The sequence below is a fragment of the Globicephala melas genome, chromosome 6, assembly GCF_963455315.2.
Source record: "Globicephala melas chromosome 6, mGloMel1.2, whole genome shotgun sequence".
Classification (NCBI taxonomy): Eukaryota; Metazoa; Chordata; class Mammalia; order Artiodactyla; family Delphinidae; genus Globicephala; species Globicephala melas.
This window is the reverse complement of record NC_083319.1, coordinates 33,042,556-33,066,346: the sequence shown is the minus strand read 5'-3', so window position 1 is coordinate 33,066,346 and position 23,791 is coordinate 33,042,556.

The following is a 23,791-nucleotide window of genomic DNA, read 5'->3' as shown; positions in this document are numbered from 1 at the left end:
TTCTTGAACATCCCCTACTATGTTTTGCTTTTTTCCAAGATAACTTCTGTTTGTTCATCTTTGTTTAGCTCTTTCATGCTCTTGGTTTCCCTGAAGTGTTTGGCAGCCCATAGCTGTTCATCCACTTTCATAAATGAAGGTCTAGATTAATCTGTCTAGATAGCTGGTAAGGCCCGTTTCCCCAGGAGGCCTCTCCCTTGAAGGAAGGGCTGGCTGCAGGCTCATCAGTGGTTGGGCCACATCATCAGCAGGCTTTACCTCGGGCTCCCCACACTTGCCAGTGTACGGAGAGGTTTAAAGAATGCACTGGAGCACTTCACTATGGTTTCTTCTTAGGCAGAGAAACACCCTCCTCCCCTTGACATATATGTCTATTGCAGATGTCTAGAGCGATTTTAAGCTCTCTTCTGCTCCTCTCTTGAGTTTTGACACACATATTAAGATCCCTTTCTGGATAGATGACCCACATTTTTTTTGGATAATAATTCTTGGATCCTAGGGGCCCAAGAGACAAAATTTCTACTACTAGTTGCTTTTTATGGATTGAGAGTATGTTGGGGGGTAGGGGGAAAGAGAAATGTGGGAGCCCAAACTGGCCCAGGTACTGTGTATGCAGTTCTTTGCTCAGTTATTCTGCCGAGGCCCTGTGTTTCTGTTTTCTAGTTCTTGGCTCTGAGTTGGGAGTTTCTCTGGAACTCCCTTGAGAAGGGAAGTTCTTGGTCCTGGTGTTCGGGGCTATGGTTTACCTTTGCTCTTTCTCTGTCAGTCTGATCCCATCTGCTTTCCAGCTTCTTGCATTTTCTCAGACTGTCTGACCTGCTGGCACCCTCTCTTATTTTCTAGCACTGATATAATTCTTTAAAAAATACCTTATATGGGACCCTGGTATGGTGGAGTGGTTAATGCATGTACTCAATTTGTGACTTCCGATATAAGTTTTTCAAACTTAAGAGTTTTTCTTAATTTATGAGATTCAAAAGGTATAAGACAGATATATAAAGTGGAAATATCCCTTTCATCCTGTTCCAGATAAAGACTACTAATTGTCCCCTTATATCTTTTCTCCCCTTCTTCCTTTAAGAAACAAAGCTCCAAATCTTAGCTGGGCTCGTGACCGCTCAGCTAAGGAGGACACTTCCTGGGTGTGGCCATGTGACTGAGTTCTGGCCAATGGCAGGTGAGCAGAGCAGCTGCTCAGTCTCACTCTGGCTCCTCTAAAGGGCGTGGACGTGCCTCTGCTTCTTTGATTTCCTCTTTGCTCTTGGCTGGAATGCAGACAAAGTGGGGAGCCACCCTCATCTATGCAGGGGAGGGTGACACTGTAGGGATGGTTAGAGCATCAGATGCAAGGAGCCTGGGGAGTCCCTGACACTTCATCACCAGCCCTGGTTTCTGAGAGAGAAATGAAATGCTGTCTTGTTTAAGCCTTGTATTCTGAGGTCACTTTTTGCAGCAGCCTATCCTATCTCCTAACTGAGACAGTCCCTGGGCTATTCAGTTCTCCTCCCTGGAAGCAACCCATGTGAACATATTGCTGGATCCTTCCAGGGATAATTCATGCATAGACTAATACATACGTGCATGAGTGCCCGCATACATACATAAACGTACATACACACATGTAGCCCCTCTCTATTTTTACGTAAATGGTGCTGTAGCAAAAAGCTGTTCTTTAGAGAAGAGGCCAACCTCTGTTTGAGAAGTATTGCTGGTGACAGCCCTCAGCTCAACCTTTCCTCTTCGGTGCTGACAATTTGAGCTCTGTCTCCAAACGTGCATACCGCCCCCCCACAAAACCAAAGCGCAGCTCACTCTGCTTTGTGATGGTTTCTTACAAGCATGTTCCTCAGAGGACTCATTCCTTTCTCCCTAAAAAGAAAGATTTATTGAAATGTTGCAACCACACAGAATAATCTGTGTGGAGTTCCAGTAAATTCACTTTTCCTCCCATCTTGTGTCTTTCTGGGGCCTTTGTATGATAGGGTTTGGTGCTCCAGTGGCTGCCCAGTGGTCTCATCCATTAGCCCAAACCTGGTGCTGTCTGTGGAAGCTCTGAATGCAGATGTCACAGCTGAAGAATGAAGCAGACTGTTGAATGCTCCTTGAATGGTCTGTCCACTCTCTGCCCATTTTCCCCTCCCCCCACAGTCATGTCCCCATGCTGGATTCCAGTGCCCTGAATTGATCTTGTGAGGGAAAGCACTGGAGACTGGACAGCATCTCCTCTGAATTTTCTACGCTTTTTAAAAAGAAGAGAGAAGCCAGGAATCCACCTGGGTTGGTGGGGAAAGGGAAAAGGTGTGTGTGTTGGGAAGGGGGAGGGGTGAATGAGATCACTCTCAGAGCAGAGAGGTGATCTATTAATAGAGGGCTGCTTGTTTATTTCATTTATAGTGGTGTGTATCTGTTAACCCAGAGTCCTAATTTATCCCTCCCCCTCCTTTCACCTTGGGTGACCCCAAGTTTGTTTTCTACGTCTGTGAGTCTACTTCTGTTTTGTAAATAGATTCATTCGTATCCTTTTTTCAGATTCCACATGGGATATCATATAGCTGTCTTCCTCTGACTTACTTCACTTAGTATGATAATCTCTAGGTCCATCCCTGTTGCTGCAGATGGCCAGCACATCTTCATGGATAGCTGACTCTCAGAACAGACCAGTGGGAAGAGAGCTGACTGGCTGGTCTCCCAGGTGAGGAGCACACCACCGGCTTGTTCGTAAACCCAGTTAGATCCGCTGGGAGTTTTCTCTGCCTTCATGTCGGTCATTGAGGGGTTAAGCCTATGCAGACCCTCGGGGGTTTCAGCCTGGACTCCCAGGCCATTCATCATTGGGGACCAGGGCTTCAGGAACAACGCTGACTAGCAATTAACCTACACTAAAGGGAGCATTGCCCACCCCCGCATGTCCCTTATCTGCAGGCCCAATTACTCTACATTAACACTTACCAAGAAAACTGCCTGTTAATTGGAAGGGCAGTAGAAAGAAAGGCCACACACCTACCCAGTCTAACTTAATAATCTCAAAAGAAGCCATTAATTAATGGGAAACGTTGCACATTCAGATCTTGTTTGGATGGTTTGCCGCTAACTGTGCGTTTGTGTTTCTGAACTCGGCTCTGCGCTCCCCCCTCCCTCCCCTCCAGCACCTCAGGTTATAAAAGACACACTCGTAAGTGAAACTGCACTTTGAAGAATGTCCGCACTGACCGGCGTCCTTACAGATTCCTGGGAACAATCTTCTTATTGTCTAGATGGGGAAACTGAGGTGGCGAAAAAAGGAGAGAACTGCCCAGAGTCGCAGGTTCCGACAGCAGCTGGCTGCCTCCCTGGCCGGGCTTCTCTTCACTGCCCTGTGCACTGGCGGTGGTCTGAATGTAGCGGCAGCCTCCTCTCTGGTGCCCAGGTGCCAGACGATCAGATTTGTTAGCTTTCATGCGGACTGATGAAGGGTGAGAAGCAAGAGTCTTCTCGGAGGGGATCAGGAGGGTGGGCAGCAGGCGCCGTGTCCCCGGGCAGCCGGCTCTAAAACGCCCGTCAAGGCTCGCTCCCGGGCCCTCCCCAGGTGCGCCGTGGGTTGAATGGCACCTACACCCTGCAGCCCAACGATCCGAGGGTCATGGCGGACACTTCTCCCTCACCCCACCCCCACCTGCCATCAGTTCCCACGTCCTGCCCATTTGAATCCTGGGCATCACTCAGACCCAGCTCTTCTCTTCCTGCACACGTTCCTGGTCTCCCTCCCAGCTGGGCATCCTCCTGGCCTGGCAGTGCCCGAGGTCACCTCTCTCTCTCTTCCATTCCCCCCAGCGACTGTTTCATAATTTCCTGACATGCCTCAAGCCCTTCACCCATCCCTCCATGTCCTTATCAGATAACCTCACCTCCCTCCCCAAGAAAGTAGACACCATGGGGGAGGGGGTTCTGCTTAGTTCCCTTCCTTCCTGCTGGGACTGGGCCTGCCCTGCCTACAGGGCTGCCCTTTAGTTGCAGAGGTGTCCTGGGTCCCCCACCTGGGCTCTGAGTCTGTGCCTCCTCCAGGACCTTGCTCCTCTCTGACTTGACCATCGCACTCTCTCCTGCATTCTTCCCACACATTGGAAGACTCTCAAATGACTCCCATCTTAAAAGGGCACTGCTTCCCCAGCCCCCCTCCTCCAGCTGTAGTCCCCTCCCTCCCTCCCTTCCTCTTCCTCTTTTGTGTTGAGCCATCTACACTCCTTGTATATTCTCAACCTCCCACCCACTCTCAAATGCCCCATAGAGACAGTCTTTCCTAAATTCAAAATAAGCTCCTTGTTACTAAATCCAGGAGACATGTTTTCGGTTTGGGTTTTTTAACAAAATATGACCCTTTTTTTTAGAATTTTCTATGGTTGATGACTCCCTCCCTCCTTCCCGAAACTCACTGTCCCTTGGCTTCCGTGGACCCACTCTTCATTTTCCAGCCATCCCTTTCTGTCTGTCTCCTCATCAAGCGTTCTCCATGGGCAGCCCCATCCACTCTAGACGATGGCGTCCGTTCCCAACTAGATGCTGCTGCTGCTGCTGGTGATGGGTGGTAATGACGATGACTCTTGAATTATACTGAGTCCAGATCTGCTCCTGAGCTCAGGCTCATCTCCAGCCGCCTGGCAGACATCTCACTTGGGAGTTTTATAAGCATCTCACACTCACCATGTTCAAAATGAGCTCATTATCTTCCCTTTGTCCGCCTCTCCCCTAGGGCTTCCCATGCACATGGGAGTCATCCCTCCCCCCATCTCTCCTTTCCAATCAGTCAATCAATTAATCATCAAGCCCTATACATTTCAGTCTCCAAGGGGCCTCTCTATTCCCACTGCCATGACTTGAGCTGTGACAAATTCCAGTCTTACCTCCCTACCGCTAGAGTGATCTTGCTAAACCCATATTTTATCAAATGGCACGCTTCAGTAGCTCAGCACTGCCCCTGGGTCAAAGGTCAAGCTCTTTAGAACACCCTACGAGCCAGACTCTTCCAGACCACCAAATGGGACTACATATTGGAAAAACCCATGGATTAGGACAAGAGCTCGCAACTTGGCCTCAATTTTCTCATTTTTAAAAACCAAACGAACATCCCTTCAGCAATGTTGGTTCTTAGAACTTTGATATCCATTTCTTGATTTAAGGCATGAAACACTTCCATGAGGTAGGCACTATTGCCCCCATTTAACAGATGAGAATAATTGAAACTCACAGAGTCTGAGGTCACAAAATAATTAAGGCAGGATGTGAACTCCTGCCTGAGACTTCTCGCACTCTTCCCACGATCCCAGAGCTCAACAATCCAAGGGAGCAGAGAAGGGGTCTTCCAGTAACTCAGAGACCACTCTGACCGTGTCACAGATCTGAGAGACCTTCTCACGTTGCAGACATCATTTCCTGTGTGCACTGTACCTGGGGCCTGAGCCCCTACCCTGAGTTCTGGGTCAGAGAGAACTGCTCCCACACCTAGTCTCAGATGGGGTAGGGATGATGGACGAGCAGAGGATCAATAGCCATCTGTCCAGCTCCACTGACAAGCTAATCTTTTCAGTACACATTTCATTAGCTCCTGCCAGGCTGCTCGCACCTGCTGACGGAGAGGCAGAACGGGGTGGGGTGGGGGGTGAGGGGTCTCTGCTTTATCATATGGCTCAGATGTCATGTTGGCAGGGGGTCTCCCGGCCCCTGAGATCCAGCTAAGCTCGGCTAGGTCACCGGTGCCACGCACGGGTGGAATCTGAATCATTCCCAAGGTTTTTGTAAATTCCTAGAGACTAGTCTTCTTTTAGTCCCCTCTAGCTCTTCCCCAAAGCAGCATTCACGACCCACCATCTAAATGAGACCTCCCTCAGCCCCACCCCACAAATTTCTTCTTCCCTTCATTGTGCTCTTACTACTGCTGCTGCTGCTACTGTCAGTCGTACTACTAATAACAACAGCAAACATCTAGTGAGCGCCCCCTGTATGCTGGGCACGGCACTAAGCGTCTGGCCTGCCTTACAGCAGCCCTGCGAGGCAGGGCTGTTACACGTGTCCATTTGGCACATGAGCAACAACTCTGAGAGGCTATGGGGGCGACAGTGTCCACCTCCAAAGTCCAAGCTCTTGCCCACCATGTCACATTTGCAATTTGTGGAATTATTTGACTAACTTCTGGCTCCGCCACCAGACTGTGAGCTCTGCAGAGATGGGGAGCATGCTTGATTCCTTCGCCACCATGTCCCCAGCACAATGATTTTTTTTTTAAACGATACAAGGTATTGCACATAAGTTTCTTTAGACTTTATTGCTCCCAAGCCAATGGAGATAAGAAGCCGGTTTTCATTTGTTTTTGTGGGGGAGCGGTGGGATTTTGTTTTGGTTTTGCTATGCAAAGTCCCTCTTCTCCTTGGCTGCTTGAGGAAGACTGCTTCCGGCAAATACAGCAAGTTTGGGTGATATCTCGCTTAGCTCCCCCCCCACACCCCACCCCCGCTTCTTAAAACCAAACCATGTCCAGAAAGCATCCTCATGCTAGCTGATAACCCCTACCTTCCCACTGCAATAAACAAGCTACTCCAGTTTCGCATGTCATGCAGTGTGCCTCACTTTTCAGAATTATGTTCGCTGGCTTTCCTGGAGGTCTGCCGCCCCTCCACCTCCTCCTACGTTTCCCCTGTTCATTCTCCTGCTCTATTTTCACTGCTTTGGGCAGCCCTTCCATAATTTTAAGTTTTATTTGTCTCCAGTTCCAATAAAAATTGTTTCCATTGGATGATTTCCAGGAAGTGAAAAGGGGTAAGTTGACATCGTGTCATGAGGTGACTTTGTGGGGACTGGGATGAAGCTCTCTGGGGGGCAGCCCCAGCTGCTTGTTGGCATGTGGGCTGTGGGCTCCCTGGTACCAGATCTTTCGGGTATTCGTATTGCGGGGAAAGGACTGAGCCAGAATTCTTGGTGTCTGATCATAAAGTCCTTGCTCCTAAACATTATAAGGTTCCCATTAGCCATGCTATTGGAAGAAAAATAGAAAACACTGATAAGCTAAAATAAACAGTTAAAATCACCCATCATGTTTCCACCTAGAGGAAACCACTGTCAAATGTGTGATATGGTGGTTGAAAGACTTTTTCTATACATATACATGCACACAAAAATATTATCATATTAGGCATGTGATTCTGAAACCAGATATTTTTACTTAGCACTATATGAATGTATTTCTATATCAATCAACACAGACTTATTTAACTTTTAGTGGCTCTATGGTATTCTAGTGTATGCAGGGAGTATGATTTATTTAATTAGTCCTCTATTGATGTTCACTGTTTCTAATTTTTAACTTTTTGTACAATGCTGCATTAAATATCCTTGTATATATATCCTGTGTACTTACTTGAGTTTTTCCCCCTAAGTCAGGGTTTGTCAACAATGACACCGTTGATGTTTTGTACCAATAATTCTTATCCCTGGGGGGCTGTTCATTGCAGAATGCATTATAGAATGTTGAGCAGCTTACCTGGCCTCTACCCACTAGATGTCAGTATCAGTAGCGCATCCCTGCCCCCAGTGTCCTGACAATCAATATCTCCAGATCGCCAAATGTCCCGTGGGTGGCAAAATTGCCCTTGCTCGAGAACCACTGCCCTAAGGATAAATTTCCTAAATCAAAAGTTTAAAGGATATGGGTATCTTAAGACTTTTGTTATCTATTGCCAAATCACCTTCTAAAAGTTGCAGGATTTATCACTTTATACTCCCACTAACACTGTATGAGCGTGCCCAATTTACCACTGTATGGATATGAGCATTATATCCATAATTTAATAATTTATTAAGACAAAAAGTTCTTTCATTGTTTGATTTTATTACTAAAGTTGAACATTAAAAATACCACATTGGGGCTTCCCTGGTGGCGCAGTGGTTGAGAGTCCGCCTGCCGATGCAGGGGACACAGGTTCGTGCCCCGTTCCGGGAAGATCCCACATGCCGCGGAGCGGCTGGGCCCGTGAGCCACGGCCGCTGAGCCTGCGCGTCCGGAGCCTGTGCTCCGCAATGGGAGAGGCCACAACAGTGAGAGGCCCGTGTACCACAAACAAACAAACAAACAAACAAACAAAACACACCACGTTGATTGTGTTGATTGGCTATTGTTTCTGTAGCGAACTATCTCTCTGAATAATTTACCATTTTTTCTTTAGGAAATTTTTTATTTTTTATTTTTCCATATGATCCTTTAATATATTAAATTAAAAGTACATCCCTTTCGTAGCCTGCTATTTGTCTTTCTGTGTTGATATTTGTGGTAGTATTTGTTTTAAAATCCTTAGGAATCTCATAATCAGCGCCAGGGAAAGCATTCTTGCACATTTGCCTTTGGGGGCTCTGTGTCCCTCCCTGCCCCTGAGCCTCCTACCCGGCTGGTCTTTGCCTGGTAGAGGATGCCTTTGGGTCATGCTCTTTTATATTAAAATCTGCTGAATGATCCTTTTGTGTTTGAGTGAAAAGTTCTTGCTCTGAAAGCCCACTTGTCAGGAGGAAGCCTTGATCTGGGAAGACTGACCTGGGGCTTGACCATAATTAGTTCAGGTTAATTATTGCCAATCTGTAGATTTGCAGCCCAGGGGCCTCTCTTCCCCTAAGCCAGGTCCTCTGGAGGTTTCTTTTATGAGCTCCAAACCCTGAGGGAGGACTTAAAGTAATGAATTTTCCTGTAATCAGATTTGAGGGTTTGTTCCCTGGGCTATCCAGTCAATTGGAGAATTGCGCACTGACTGGTTTATTTGGCCAAAGGATGCTGAAGATGAAGCACAAGGCATCTGATAAGCAACCCAGTGAGTATATTGAAAAAATGACTTGACATTTCAGAGACATCCACCTCTTCTATTTCATGAAGTTTTTAGAGGGAACAGATTAATTTACAAGGAGAGGATATCATCTGGGAGCTACTCAGGAAAGAACAGGGTAGTTTTTGTTTTGAGTATCAGGGAGTGAGAGTCTGATTATCCTCCAGTGAAACCTTTTGAGTTTCACCTTAAACTTCTTCCCTATGGGAGTAACACGGTTTGTACATGTTTATAAGTATTTAATTTGTTCAATATTTATTCAGCATTCATTTGTTTGTTCATTCATCCATTCAATCACCAGGAGGCGATGGGGATGTACAATGCACGGTATGAGGCTCCTGCCCGTTTTAAGCAGCATGCCGTTTTAGCGTACATGCCGCCTGTATCACTGGGCGAAAATAGGTGCTTTGCAAGGGTTTGTGTTACGTACATCCGGATTTACAATGTGAATACCTGCAGAGACCAGGTGGCAAAGTCAGTGAAGCCGGTTCAGGGATCAGGAAGAGGATGAGAGCGGGCCGCCCTGAAGGCGAACAGTGATGGGTACCTGCCTGTCAGTCCACAGGCATTCCGTGGACGCTAGCTCCTTCTCCCAGGAGAGTCTCCCATTTGAAGCCCTCAGAAATGCAACAGCCTCACTAGCTCTGAACTTGGAAAAAAGCTCCTTGCAAGCGGGTTTCCCACTCAAAGAACAGGAGAGAATTTCAGACCTTTGCGTTGCTTTGAGGCCTTGTGGTCAGAAGCAGAAGGGAATTGCAATATCTCCTCTTGTCCTGTGGCAGGTACCTAAATGGTCAAATTCAGGCCCCAGGCTGGGTGGGACCTCTAACAGAGGGGAGCATCCCAGACCAGAGCTCCAAGGAGCCCTGGAGCTGGGAGGCAGCCAGGTGGGAGTGAGGGCAGTGGCTGCAGAGAGGACCCTCCTGCCCTCTGACGCATCACTGCAGTGAATCATGTGTATCCTTCTGACTCTTGATCACATTCATTTCTTGTTTTTCTTTATAATTGCATGATTTTTCTTTCCTTTTTAGCAAGTCTCATGGGTGATATAAAGGGAATTCTTGAGGGGAAGTTTCCACTCAACCCACTTCTTCTCAGGAGTTGCTTACTGGTTTCAGACAGGAACGTAGGTTATAAAATTTTAGGAAAAAGACTGTTCTAAAGACGTATTTCAAAAGAGAAGTTCATTATAGAGGGATGTGAAGCTCTCAAAACTGTCATTCTGAGTTAATTCCATTCCGTAGTTAATTCCAATAAAGGAGAAAAGAAAGAGGCAGCTAAAGGCCCCGGCATGGCTGTGCAGGAAATGGTGCCAGTCTCGAGAAACATAACCGCTCTAAGCCAAAGATGCGGTAAGAACACACATGCACACAGACATGCAGGAGGTGCAGCAAGGGCACGCAGGGACATGGTCAGGATGGTAGCCCACTGTGGCTGAGATCTGTGGAAAAGGACCAAAATTTTGCTGGTTCTGCTCCATGTGAGTTCAAAATTGCATTTAACTGCTGATAGCAGTGACCTGAGATACAGCAGCTTAAACGAAACAGGAGTGTGCTTTTTCCTCTCGGGCAGTGCAGGGTTGCTCCAGCGGCCTCACCGTGTTATCACAACCTTCTATCTTTCTGCTCTGCCATCCTTCGTAAGTGGATTCCCTCTGCAAGTTCACCTCATGGCCCAAGGTAGCTGCCAGTGCTCCTGCTGGGAAGAAGGATGTGGGGAAGAGCACAAAGGGTGCTTTCCAAATGTGTCAGCCCCCTTTAAAGTAATTCCCCAGAAACCCCCCCAGTGACTTCTGTGTATTTTTGATGGGCCACCTCATCTGCAAAGGAGGCTGAGACATGGGGTTTTGTAGCGTGGCATGTGGCCGCATTCAGCCATGAGGCGAATTCTGTTACCAAGGGAGAGGAGAGAATAGACGATGACCAGGCAAGTAGCAGTTTGTGACACAAGCTCAAGGAAGACAATGAACAAAGAAGGCAAAGCGCTCCCCCTCTCCTCCTCAACCTGCGATGCGTGGTGCACTGTTACTAGGCAAGAGAAAGCCCAAGACTGGAAGCTCTAACTAATTTGCTTCCATCTGTAACAGGGAAGAGCCAAATCTGACTACATGTTGGATCTGTTTCTTTTACTTTAACCTTTGCTTTCCGCTGCTTTTGTTCATTAAAAGGATACTGTCTATACATAATGGTCTGCCTCGGAGAACCCTGCCCCTCTGCCTGAATGTTAACCAAAGTGCCTTTGTTCAGGCAAACATCCGGACCCTGTCCACCTGTGGATGGCTACAAGAAAGAAGAAATTAACACATCCCCTCCCCAAGGCTGGCCATTCCAGGTGATATTTGCAAAACTTATAGCCTTTTTACTTTACTTCCTCATCTCCACCCCCTCTCTGTGCTATAAAAGAAACTGGCATCCAAACCCCGATAAGATGGTTATTTTGAGACTTTAGTCTGCCATCTTCCCGGTCTGCCGGCTTTCTGAATAAAGTCGTATTCCTTCCCTCAACACCTCGTCTCTCATTTATTGGCCTGTCATGCGGCGAGCTTGGACTCGGTAACACGTCTTCTCCTAAAATGTAAGAGGAAGTTCAGACCCAGGGAAGTTGAGGAGATAGAGCAGAATGTAAAAGGATTTCAAATTCCAGCCCCCTGGATAAGTTTTAACACAGGGCAGTGAAAGGACTGAGAAATCCTGGAGAATCTGATGGGGGAGGGGCTTGAAGGGCATCACATTTTCTGAAGTGTGCTCCACAAGATGCTGTTGGATGTTACATGAAGAAATGGCTCCCAGGTCACAAAGTTTGGGAAACTCTTGATTAAACCAAGTGAAGCTGTTTATTTCGCTGCAGAAAATGTTGGAGTCATTAATATGCTCACTTGTCTCGTGATTTTTTTACTTTTCTTTCTAAAAGACAGCATCCCCAAGCTTGTAGAGATGGAAGTCACTTCTTGCAGAGGGTCCCACGGGATGTGTCCAGAGTAAATATTTGGGAAATAGTGGTGTGGGCAGAGGCTGCCTCCTCATCTGCTGGGCTCTAGCTTTCTCAAAGCGCTGCCCATGGAACACCTGCGTCAGAACCAGCTTAGCCTCATTTCAGACCCACTGAATCACAATCTCAGGGCTGTGGCCTGGAAATCTGCATTTTCCCAAGGTTTCTGGGTAATTCTCATACTCACTGAAGTTTGAGATCCACTAGATGACAGAGCTGAGCCTTCACTTTACGAAGAGTACAACTTGATGAATTTACATCCAGGTAGCTCCTCCTGGCCCCCTCAAAACTCATTTCTCTCATCACCATTTGGTATCTGGCTAATTTTCTCAGCTCTGTTCAGAGCGGCTTGCATTTATCTTTATTGCCAGTCTCTTTATTGATTTAGGTCCTTCTCTGCAATTCGTCAAGCTTGGATTGTATTTTAATCTTGTCCTCCAAAGTAGCTAAGATCCCTTCCAGCTTCGTATCATGCAGAGATCTGATTAGCTGGGTCTCGATTCCATCCTTCAAGTCATTAATGAAAATATTAAATGGTCCTGGGTTGGTACGAAGGTCTTCAGGGTTCTCAGTAGATGTATGGCTTCCATATCTGCCACTGGCCTCTGCTTGGTGCAGTTACAGGTTCGAGATCACACCCAATATTTCAGTTGTACGTTACCATTTTCTCATTTACAAATCCACACATGTAGTGCAAATCTATGTAGAAAAAAACCCCATTAATTAATTCAATAAATATTAGACCAGCAAATGCCTTTAAGGCCTCCTTTACTTTTCCTCTCACATCAGTGGCATGTTGACCACAGGGTGAAGAAGCTTATATCAAATATGTGCATTAGGAAGACCAATTTTTATGTAAAAGGGAGCTCAGCTCCAACTCTGAGGTACACCATTCCAGGCTGAGCCAACCTCATGACAAGCGGCTTCTACATAATAATGCAGTAAGAGCTCACTTTTCTGAACATTTCCTAAGTGCCAGGCACTGTTCTCATCTCTTTACATGTGTTCATGTATTTAATGCTCACAACACCCCTATGGCGTGAGTGCTGTTGTCATCACCCTTTTCTAGATGGGCCGCGTGAGGCACGTAACACACATACGGTGACCGAGCTGGGAAGCGTCAGAGCAAGATCTCAAACTCAGGCAGTCTGGCTCAAGTGCCCAGACTCTGGGTCACTATCCTGTACTGTTGCAGCAGAGACTGAATGAATCATTTGGGAGGAAATGCCTACCCAGCGCTCAGAGCCCAGAAATTTCCAGAAGACTGACCGTGATAACAGCGCTTCATCAGTTCTCATTTAATGTCTGAAACCTCTGTCAATCAATATTATTTGCTCTTATTGTCTAAATGAGAAAAAGAAGCACCAGGATAACTCCCCCAGAATCAACCCCAGGCCCCGCGGACTCGCTCCTCCCTGGGGGCTTGCCCAAGAGATGTGCCTTGGAGAAGCAGAGGCTGCAGAAACGGGTGAAGAAATAAGAGTTGCAGGTCAGATGTTCGGTCCACCCCATTCTCCCTAGAAATCCTTTCTGTGGCCTCATCTTCAAACCTGTAGCAAAGCACTGACAGGTATGACAGCTGCAAAGCCTGCCTTTCTCCGGAGTGGCCTCATTCCCCGAGGAGGCCTGGGAGATGATGGCTGGGCTGAATTGTCTCTCTTTCAACAAACTCACTCAGTGGCTCCAGGCCGGGCCTGGCCTTATTCCAGGAGCTGAACAAGACCAGCCCCCGCCTTCAGAAATGTAAGAGTTGAGCAGATATCAGCCACAGTCCTGCTGGCCCTGACATGTGGAGGTGTGGGCTGGTAGCCAGCGTGCAAGCTGTCCCTGCTCTGGGGGAGCAGGAGGGAGCGAGCGAGCGAGGCTTCCTGGAGGATCTGGGCCTTGAAGCTGGATCTCAGTGACAGCCGAGGGGTGGGCTGAGGGGGCTCCTAAGAGGGAACCGACAGGCATGCGTTGCCCTCATGAGCACTGGAGCGACTCTGGTGGCTGGTGACTTCTCAGCCAAATGCCTGCCAAAGCAACCGACAGAAGTCACATTTTCACCTCAGTTCCTCGGCCCTTCAGCCTGGCACTCAACAGCTCTTTCTTGAGCTGATATGCATCTCATTAGTCAGTCAAGCTGAGGCAGCCAAGGCCAGGGTGCCCAGAATAAAAAAACTGCCACCACCACTTCTCGCTTGGCCAGTGAGAGGAGGCTGGGACACGGGCGGGTCTTTGTTCTCGGAGTTACGACTATGGAGCGCTTTGTCCATCGGCCACCAGAGGGCGACGGTAGTTCACACATCCGGATATTCCTGTGGCGAAGGGGGTTGGGGGGCAGGGTGCCGCAACTGCCTGGGCGATCTGGGGAAGATGATAGGGACTCCTGCACCCTCAGAGCTTTTAAAAACCTTTAAGGGTGGGGGGTATTCCAATCTTAGAGAGCAGTCTAGTTTAAGAATGGCTCCTGAGGTACAAAAACACTTGATCTGGCAGAACACAAGAGAACTGGGTTCAGACCCCCAGCTCTGATGCTCACAGACGGTGTTTACCCTCAGCCTTAGTTGCCTCATCTGTAAAATGGGGATAACACTGCTTGTCGTGCCTATCTTACCAAGCGGTCATGAGGTTTAAATGAGACAAAGGAAGTTAATGAGCTCTGAAGGATGGATTTGTGAAGGCAAGAGATTTTGATCGAAGCTGCTTTGTTCGTTGCCAGTATCCTTCCTGTCACGGGGAGGGAGGCGGAGCCCAAGGAGCCCATAGCGCAGGAGACCTCAAGGGCGAGGGAGGCGGGGCAGCTGGGAGAGGCTTGGTCATGATTCACGGGTTCTGCCTGACCCTGACTCGCTGCGTTACCTAAGGCAAGTCTCTCGATCTGTACAGTGGGCAGATGGGATCTCTCTGTGCCCTACCAGCTCTGCCTTTCCAGTAGCTCCCACCCTTCAGTGTCCCCTGAGCTGTTATGACATGGAAGGCAGTGGCAGGGAGAGAGAGATCGCTGATCCGGGGAGCTGGAGGGGAGGGGCTGAAGAGTAGTCCCGATGCACAGGGAACCTTGGGACTCTTGTTTTTGGGCGTAGATCTTCTCATCTATGGAATCGGCAGATTGGACTAGTTGATCTCTAACCATTGTCTCCCCCTAACCTGTCTCAATACATACACATAGAATCCACGTGGATACTAAAATTCCCTGATTCTGATTCCGTTAGAAAAACAAACAACAAGCAAACAAACACTTTGCCCTTGGACAGCTCCTGACCTCTACAGCACCCCTAACGTGCCCCAGCTACACGACTGCTGAAGCACATTACCATGTGCACGTGGCCCTTCCCCCCACTATCATCAGAGGTAAAATGATAGAACACTTAGTCCAACTAGACAATGGGCTAACAGGATGGCAGTGAGAACCACGGTCTGGTTGCCTTCCTGATGCTCCAGGGCCTGGATGCTAAGCTCCACCTTCAAGCTGTGGCCGTAGCTGCCCTTTGTCCAGTCTCTGGTGTCCTCGTCTCCAGCAGACTGAGGCTCTGCAGCTCCATGTTGGCACCTGGTCCTTTTGTGGCTCCAGTGGCCTGTGGAACATTGTTACCTTGTGTGGCCCATATTTCTTCAGTTTTATCTTCTAATGCTTTCCATTGATTTTTAAAAAATTTGTTACTTCATCTTTTTCTCTTTCATACTTTTTATTTTAATCGTGCATCTTGTAGTTCAAATGCACGCAGTTTATTTTTTTCAGTTTATTTAATTTATTTATCTGTGGCTGCATAGGGCCTTTGTTGCTGCGCGGGCTTTCTCTAGTTGTGGCGAGCAGGAACTACTCTTCGTTGCGGTGGACGGGCCTCTCATTGCGGTGGCTTCTCTTGTTGCAGAGCACGGGCTCTAGGCGCATGGGCTTCAGTAGTTGTGGCTCGTGGGCTCTAGAGTGCAGGTTCAGTAGTTGTTGCACGTGGGCTTAGTTGCTCCGCGGCATGTGGGATCTTCTTGGACCAGGGCTCGAACCTGTGTCCCCTGCACTGGCAGGCGGATTCTTAACCACTGGGGAAGTCCCTCCATTGATTTTTAAATTCCAGTGCAAATTTAAAGCAAACTGAAGTTTATAGAGTGTAGGAAAGGAGAATCCATCTAAAAAGTCCCCACTTGGAACTGGGATTACTTCCCCCCTCTCCTCCCAAGATCTGCATTTCTACCCTCTCCCTCCTCTTTGCTCCATACAGGTACAGTTCCTCCCAGTTTCAAACAAGCCTTCCTTTGCGGCTGTGCTTATATCAGGATAGTCTGGCTTCCCTCTTCCCTAGCTGTGACACCAGCATTAACCTCTTCTAGGGTCCTTTCTAAAATGAAGACTGGATCCCATCACTCTCTTGCCTAAAGATAAGGGTGGCTCCTATTTGCGTTCAGCCAGCATCACTATCCTTAGGCTGTTGCCACTTAGAATAATAGCAAAGACTAACATTCATTGCACTTTCACTCTGCATAAGGCTCTTCACTAAGTGCTGTATGTATGCTATTCTATTTCATCCTCATAACCATCTTAAGAGGTGGGTCATATTATTATCCACATTTTGCAGATGGGAGAATTGAGGCACTGAGAAGTGACCCAGGCCCAAGGTCACTTAAGTTAGGAAGCGATGGTGCTGAGATTTGAATCCTGTTTGCAAAGGCTACCCCTTATCACAGTACAATCCACCTCATCATTTTGAGAAGCTTTCTGAGATTACTCCTAAGGGACAGAATTCAAAGTTCCTTCATCTTTGCCTCCAGGTTTTCTTATTATGGTCCTCCTTGAAAGACACTTTGCTGTGTGCCTCTCTGCTCCGTTACTAGATTGGAAACAACTCAAGCATGAGATCAAGGCAAAGATACTCAGAAAACATTGGTTAAATGGAATCCTCCTCTGTTCCAATAGTTGCCCAGTATCGCATACCTCTTTTTCTTACCCTCTTCCTCATCCTCTCTGCATTTGGACTCTGTGTATACCTCTGCCCATCACGGCCAAGTCTCCAGGGACAGACATCCTTGTGGCCATGTACAGCATCACGCCTGGACTCTGCTGTTGCCCCTTCTCCTTGCCAAAGCTCTCCCCCCTCGTGGTCTCCAGCATGCTGCCCACGACTGGTCATTTTGCCTCTGCCAGCTTCTCTTCTGTCTCCATCCACAGCCCTCCCACCCCAGGCAGGGAGCTGTCCCCAGCTTTGCCCCCATCCCCATTACATGACCCACCCACAGCCCATACTGGGGGACATAGAAGCCGTTCCATAAACAGGAGCTGGCTGAATATTTAAAGGGAAGTAGTAAGTAGTACATTAACAACTTACATTGATGTTGTAATGATCCGCAGTGAAATATTCCTTCACCTATTTGCGAAATTATCATTCCAAACCACGGAATACATTAGGTTTTATGATCTACTTGCTTCTTTGGGGAAATATAAATCTTGAAACATCATCTTCATATGACAGCGCAAAGAGTCCCCTGGGATACAAGATGTTTAAGAACAGTAACTGAGAATCAGAAATAGTTTGTGACTAATATTGGGGTTTTGTTTATGGGCACAAATAAATCCCAGGTCTAGGGCCGACCTGTACAAATCTGCCCGCGATGAAAACTCTGATCGCAAATGATGGAATGGGGAAACAATCTGAATTTAAAGCGGTGACTGGGGGGCAGGGTTGCAGTGTTTAGGAGCTAATATTTTCTGACCATAAATTTGTATTCTGTTCAAACATTCATAGTCACCAACTAAACTAAATACGATAGGAACTAGGAATTTTTATCGATGGTCTACAGCCACCCAGGTTTGTAAGTAGGTCATATGAAATGATGCAGTTCTTTTTTCTAGGATCGTCAAAAAAGGCCCCCTCACCCTTCTTTCACTGTTCAGGTGAGGAGCTATCGGTGATACTTGACACGAGAGGGGCAGAGGAAGACATATTGGCATTTGGGGGTCTGCGTGACTGGAAGGTGGGTGGGGGGTCCTCTTGGGGGGCACTGCTTGGGAGTGAGAAGACCCATGTTTGCTTCCCACTTGTTAGCCTTGGTCAGGCCTCTTCCTTGTTTAAAACCCATCACATATGATACTATGCATAGAAAACCCTAAAGACTCCACACAAAAACTACTAGAACTGATAAACGAATTCATCAAGGCAGCAGGATACAAGATTAACATACAGAAATTGGTTGCATTTCTTTACACCAACAATGAAATATCAGAAAGGGAATGTTAAAAAAATACCTTTAAAAATCAAACCCCCCAAAATAAAATACTTAGGAATAAGCCTGACCAAGGAAGTAAAAGACTTATACACTGAGAACTATAAAACATTAATAAAGGAAATTGAAGATGATTCAAAGAAATGCAAAGATATCCATGCTCTTGGATTGGAAGAATTAATATTGTTAAAATGGCCATACTACCCAAAGCAATCTACAGAATTAATGCAATCCCTATCAAATTACTCAAGACATTTTTCACAGAATTAGAATAAACAATCCTAAAATTCATATGGAACCATAAAAGACCCAGAATTGCCAAAGCAATCCTGAAGAAAAATAACAAAGCAGGAGGCATAAACCTCCCAGGCTTCAGACAATACTACAAAGCTACAGTAATCAAAACAGCAATGGTATTGGCACAAAAACAGACATATGGATCAATGGAACAGCATAGAGAGCCCAGAAATAAACACACACCCATGGTCAATTAATCTTTGACAAAGGAAGCAAGAGAGTCCTCTTCAGCAAGTGGTATTGGGAAAGTTGGACAGCCTCATGTAAATCAGTGAAGTTAGAACACACCCTCACACCATGCACAAAAATAAACTCAAAATGGCCTAAAGACTAAAATATAAGACATAACACCATAAAACTCCTAGAAGAGATCATAGGCAAAACATTCTCTAACATAAATCATATCAATATTTTCTTAGGTCAGTCTCTGCAGGCAGTAGAAATAAGAAAGATAAGCAAATGGGACCTAATCAAACTTACAAGCTTTTGCACAGCAAAGGAAACCATAAACAAAATGAAAAGACAACCTATGGGCTGGGAGAAAATATTTGCAAATGATGTGACTGACAAGGGCTTAATTTCCAAAATATACAAACAGCTCATACAACTCAACAACAAAAAAACAAACAAACCAATCAAAAAATGGGTAGAAGACCTAAACGGAGATTTCTCCAAAGAAGAAATACAGATGGCCAATAGGCACATGAAAAGATGCTCAACATCACTAATTATTAGAGAAACGCAAATCAAAACCAAAATGAAGTACCACCTCACACTGGTCAGAATGGCCATCACTAAGAGGTCTACAAGTAACAAATGCTGGAGAAGGTGTGGAGAAAAGGGAACTCTCCTACACTGTTGGTGGGAATGTAAGTTGGTGCAGCCACTGTGGAAAACAGTATGGAGGCGCCTCAGAAAACTAAAAATAGAATTACCATATAGTCCAGCAATCCCAGTCCTGGGCATATATCCAGATAAAACTGTAATTCAAAAAAACACATGCACCCCTATGTTCATAGCAGCACTATTCACAATAGCCATGACATGGAAACAACCTAAATGTCCATTGACAGATGAATGGATAAAGAAAATGTGGTACATATATATATACTGACACAATGGAATACTACTCAGCCATAAAAAAGAATGAAATAATGCCATTTGCAGCAACATGGATGCAACTAGAGATGATCATACTTAGTGAATTAAGTCAGAAAGAGAAAGACAAATACCATATGATATCACTTATATGTGGAATCTAAAATATGACACTAATGAACGTATTTATGAAACAGAAACAGACTTATGGCCATAGAGAACAGACTGGTGGTTGCCAAGGGGGAGGGGGTTGGGGGAGGGATGGAGTGGGAGGTTGGGGTCAGCAGACGTAAGCTATTATATATAGAATGGATAAACAACAAGGTCCTACTGTATAGCACAGAGAACCATATTCAGTATCTTATGATAAATAATAATGGAAAAGAATATAAAAAAGAATGTATATATGTATAACTGAATCACTTTGCTGTATAGCAGAAATTAACACAACATTGTAAATCAACTATACTTCAATTTTAAAAAAATTGATTTAAAAAAAACCTATCACAGACTCTCCATGGCTTCTAGAACAAAGTCCAACCCTCAGAATCCTTAGTCTGGCTTATAAAACCTCTGTGATTTGACGCTGCCCCTCTCTCCAGGCTCATTTCCCATCACACCAGGCTTTGTGAACTCAGTGCATGCTCTCTACTTCTTGGTCCCTCAACCTGCAATGTCTGCCCAGATGTCTATCCTTTTGAGCCATTTGGTAAACAACTGCTGATTTTTAAAAACACCATGAAGGTTATCTTGTCCCTGAAGCCTTCTCAAAGATAGTTTCTCCTCCTCCAACTTTCTAGTAAACCCTGAACACTGCCCTCTCCCTCTGTCTGGTGACCTCCTGGTACACAGAATGATAGAATATATTTCCCTGCCTCACTGGTTTTGGACTTGGCCAAGGGACTCGTTTAGACCAGTGACATGTGAATGGAAGAGCCGAGGCCTTAAGAGGCAATGTCTTTTTTATATTCTCTAGTGCTTCTTTGACTTTCCACATGAAGAATGTGTCTTTGGCAGCTACTGTTCCAAGGAGACTACGGAATCATGTGGAGCAAATCTGAACCCAGCTCCGACTGAGGGCAGCAGGCGCGCAGCACTTGGTGGGGGTGTGCTGGGGGTGGGGAGCTGCCTTCTGGGGAACGGTGGGGGAAGGCGGGGCCCTCTTGGGACAGAGGGCAGGTAGGTTTTTGCTTGATGCTAGACTGGGAGGAAAAATCAGTGTTCAATTGTGATTTTTTTTTTCAGATGTTCATTTTTTAATTTTATTTTTTTTTATTTTTGGCTGCGTTGGGTCTTCGTTGCTGCATGCGGGTTTCTCTAGTCGCGGCAAGCGGGGGCTACTCTTCCTTGTGGTGCGCGGGCTTCTCATTGCTTTGGCTTCTCTTGCTGCAGAGCGCGGGCTCTAGGCACACAGGCTTCAGTAGTTGTGGCACGTGGGCTTCAGTAGTTGTGGCGCACGGGCTTACTTGCTCCATAGCATGTGGGATCTTCCTGGACCAGGGCTCGAACCCGTGTCCCCTGCATTGGCAGGAGGATTTTTTTTTTTTCATTTTAACATCTTTATTGGAGTATAATTGCTTTACAATGGTATGTTAGTTTCAGCTTCACAACAAAATGGATCAGTTATATATATACATATGTTCCCAGATCTCTTCCCGCTTGCATCTCCCTCCCTCCCACCCTCCCTATCCCACCCCTCCAGGCGGTCACAAAGCACCGAGCTGATCTCCCTGTGCTATGCGGCTGCTTCCCACTAGCTATCTACCTTACGTTTGGTAGTGTATATATGTCCATGCCTCTCTCTCGCTTTGTCACAGTTTACCCTTCCCCCTCCCCATATCCTCAAGTCCATTCTCTAGTAAGTCTGTGTCTTTATTCCTGTTTCACCCCTAGGTTCTTCATGACATTTTTTTTTCTTAAATTCCATATATATGTGTTAGCATACGGTATTTGTCTCTCTCTTTCTGACTTACTTCACTCTGTATGACAGACTCTAGATCTATCCACCTCATTACAAATAGCTCAATTTCGTTTCTTTTTATGGCTGAATAATATTCCATTGTATATATGTGCCACATCTTCTTTATCCATTCATCCGATGATGGACACTTAGGTTGTTTCCATCTCCAGACTATTGTAAATAGAGCTGCAATGAACATTTTGGTACATGACTCTTTTTGAATTATGGTTTTCTCAGGGTATATGCCCAGTAGTGGGATTGCTGGGTCATATGGTAGTTCTATTTGTAGTTTTTTAAGGAACCGCCATACTGTTCTCCACAGTGGCTGTATCAATTTACATTCCCACCAACAGTGCCAGAGGGTTCCCTTTTCTCCACACCCTCTCCAGCATTTATTGTTTCTAGATTTTTTGATGATGGCCATTCTGACTGGTGTGAGATGATACCTCATTGTAGTTTTGATTTGCATTTCTCTAATGATTAGTGTGATGTTGAGCATCCTTTCATGTGTTTGTTAGCCATCTGTATATCTTCTTTGGAGAAATGTCTATTTAGGTCTTCTGCCCATTTTTGGATTGGGTTGTTTGTTGTTTTGCTATTAAGCTGCATGAGCTGCTTATAAATTTTGGAGGTTAATCCTTTGTCAGTTGCTTCATTTGCAAATATTTTCTCCCATTCTGAGGGTTGTCTTTTGGTCTTGTTTATGGTTTCCTTTGCTGCGCAAAAGCTTTTAAGTTTCATTAGGTCCCATTTGTTTATTTTTGTTTTTATTTCCCAATTGTGATTTTAAACAGATTGTGTTTGCTTAAGAAAGTAATTAGCTGTGGACATTTCTTTGCAAATGGCTTGAAACCGTGTCTTTACTCAGTTATGCAGATGTTTGCAGGTAAAGAGAATTTTATCTTTAATATGAATTCACCAAATATACTGAGTATCCACCAGGTGCCAGGCAGACTAGAGAATGGATTTGGGCACGGAGTGGTGAATGGATGAAGAGAAACACAAAAATGAATAAATCGAGGTCACCAATTTCAATGAGCTTATTATCTACTTTAATGTTTTCCCATATTTGCTTTATCTACTTCTTAAATTTTTTTTTCAAAACTATTAGAAAGTAATTCCAGGCATCATAACTCTTCATCCCTATGTATTGTAGCACAACTCTCCTAAGAACAACATACTCCTATATCACCATATACCATTATTACTAAGAAAATTAATAATAATCCTCTAATATCATCTAACATCAAGTCTACATTCAAATGTCTCTAAAATGGATTTTATAGCTGTTTTGTTTTAATCTATTCTGTTGTGGTGGTGGTGGTTTTTTGGAATTACCTGGAGTAAAAGCAACATCTGATTAGTGTAGTAATTGGCATTTCTGTTCATCACACAGCATTTGCTTGCACTGCAGGGTCCTCTGTGAAAGGAAGTCACCAGACTTTGCAGGGCTTGCCCTGCACGCTCTTATTAAGTAACGTCAATTACTGAGGCTTATAAGGAGAGCTGGCCCCTTTCCAATTCTTCTTTCCAACTGTACCTAGGAAGACCTTAGGCTTGTATCTCCTGGACCATGGAATATCCACTCAGGGAGAATGAATGGGCTGCAGCAAAGTAGGTTCTTTGACCCCTTCTGCAGTTGCCAGTGTCAAACTGATACCATTCAATTTGGCAAACATTTATTGTCTACCATGCACTGGCCCTTTCACACGTATTACACTGTTAAATGTTCATAGAACTCTGCAGAGCAGTATAGTGGTTACGAGTCTCAGCTCAGAAACCCAGGTGTACAAGAAATATTATTATTCTTTATTTCCTTTAAATCAACTTTGGACTCTTGGAGTTCTTTTACCATGATTATTTTACCTTTCTGCTTCAGTTATCACTGGGGTCTTCCTTCGCTGCCCTCTTTCCTCCTTCCCTCTCTCAACCGTTCTCTCTTCCTCCTCTCTTTGCCCCTGGCTCTGCCTTCCTCCACCTCCCCACCTCACCCCTTCTGCCCTCCTCTTCCCTCCCTCATCCCTTCCTCCTCCTTTTCCTTCCCGTCTGTCTTCTCAACCACACTGAGCTCCTTGGGGATGGGGCCATGGTCCACAGTCATGACAGTAAATTCCCATTTATTGAGTGCTCACTGCATACCAGGCACACAGATGCCTCTAATTAGCCCTCACCTAATCCTGTGAAGCAAGTTTATTGGTTATGATGCCTTAGGCTGTAAGTAAAAAGAAATTCAACCAACAGTGGCATGAACCATGAGGACACTTATCCTCTCCTTAACAGGGTGTCTGTAGGAGGATGTCATCTTAGTTCAGAAGGCGGCATCAGGACTCCAGCCTGCTCTGCCATCCTTCCTTGGGCTTATTCCTTCATGATCTCATGATGGCTACTGGGTCTCACTTCCATGTTCAAAGGCAGGAAG